This window comes from Salvelinus sp. IW2-2015, linkage group LG20 (assembly GCF_002910315.2).
Source record: "Salvelinus sp. IW2-2015 linkage group LG20, ASM291031v2, whole genome shotgun sequence".
Taxonomy (NCBI): Eukaryota; Metazoa; Chordata; class Actinopteri; order Salmoniformes; family Salmonidae; genus Salvelinus; species Salvelinus sp. IW2-2015.
The window spans coordinates 1,393,796-1,395,738 of NC_036860.1; positions in this window are offsets into that span (position 1 = coordinate 1,393,796).

Genomic DNA, 1,943 nt, shown 5'->3' on the forward strand with positions numbered 1-1,943 from the left:
GCCCCGGAAAGTACCACCAGTCCCTTCAGAAACTTTTGCAGATGGCACAAATTGAGAGCAAACTGTCAGGCTGTATCACCGCTGGTACGGCAACTGCACCGCCCCGCAATGCAGCGCCTCCAGACGTGGTGCGGTCTACCCAACCGCATCACTGGGGGCACACTGCCTGCCCCAGGACACCTACACGCACCGGTGTCATAGGAAGGCCAAAAAGATCATCAAGGACATCAACCACCAAGCCACGACCCTTTCACCCTGCTCATCATCCAGAAGGCGAGGTCAGTACAGGTGCATCAAAGCTGGGACGAGAGATGAAAAACAGCTTTTATCTTAAGACCATCAGACTGTTAAATAGCCATCACTAGCTGGCTACCCACAGGTTACTGAACCCTGCAATTTAGAGGCTGCTATCCTATATCATAGACATGGAATCACTGGCCACTTTAAATAATGGAACACTAGTCACTTTAATAATGTTTACATACTGCTTTTACTTATCTCATATGTATATACTGTATTCTATTCTACTGTATTTTAGTCAATGGTGGACCCCAGCTCCAGTACGTGCAATCGCCTCGGCATCCTAGGATTATTTGATATATATTCTTAAACCAATAAACACACGGCACATTCGCATTCTTTTTTAGATATTGTGATTGTTTAGTTGGAATTGTTAGATACTAATGGACTGTTGGAGCTAAGGAACCACAAGCATTTCGGGCTAAGGTCGACCCCCCGCAATCTAATGGGACGCACCCTGCTAAAATACTGTCGTATGTGAACCAAATACAATCTTGAGTTTGATCGTTAAATTATTGAGGTTGAAGAGGTGCTGTTGTGCCTTCTTCACCAAACTGTCTGTGTGGGAGGACCATTTCAGATTGTCAGTGATGGGTACGCCGAGGAACTTGAAGCTTTCCACCTTCTCCACTGCTGTCCCGTCGACGTGGATAGGGGMGTGCTTCCTCTGCTGTTTCCTGAAGTCCACAATCAGCTCCTTCATTTTGTTGACGTTGAGGGAGASGTTATTTTCGACCTCCTCCTTTTCGTCATTGTTGGTAATCTGTTGTGTCGTCTGCAAACTTGATGATTGAGTTGGAGGCGTGCGTGGCCACGCAGTCATGGGTGAACAGGGAGTACAGGAGGGGTCTGAGCACGCACCCTTGTGGGGCCCCTGTGTTGAGAATCAGCAAATTGGAGTGGTTTCCTACCTTCACCACCTGGAGGCGGCCCGTCAGGAAGTCCAGCACCCAGTTGCACAGGGCGGTGTTCAGACCCAGGGCCCTGAGCTTAATGATGAGCTTGGAGGGTACTATGGTGTTGAGCTATAGTCAATGAACAGCATTCTGATGTAGACATTCCTCTTGTCCAGATGGGATAGGGAAGTGGCAGTGTGCAGTGCGATGGCGATTGCATCGTCTGTGGATCTATTGGGCCGGTAAGCAAATTGAAGTGGGTCTAGGGTGTCAGGTAAGGTAGAGTTTATATGATCCTTAACTTATCTTTCAAAGCACTTCATGTGAGTGCTACGTGGCGATAGTCATTTAGTTCAGTTACCTTTGCTTTCTTGGGTACAGGAACAATAGTGGACATTTTGAAGCAAGTGGGGACAGCAGACTGGGATAGGGAGAGATTGAATATGTCAGTAAACACTCCAGCCAGCTGGTCTGCGCATGCTCTGAGGACGTGTCTAGGGTTTTCCCTTTGTAGTCCGTGATTGTCTGTAGACCCTGCCATATACGTCTCGTGTCTGAGCTGTTGAATTACGACTCCACTTTGTCTCTATAATAGACATGACTAGACACCTAACAATACTCTATCCCATACACATACAACACCATAGACTAACCAAAACACACACAACATACAATGCCCACCCCAACTCACGCCCTGACCAACTAAACATAATCAAAATAACATAAAAATAGGTCAGGAACGTGACA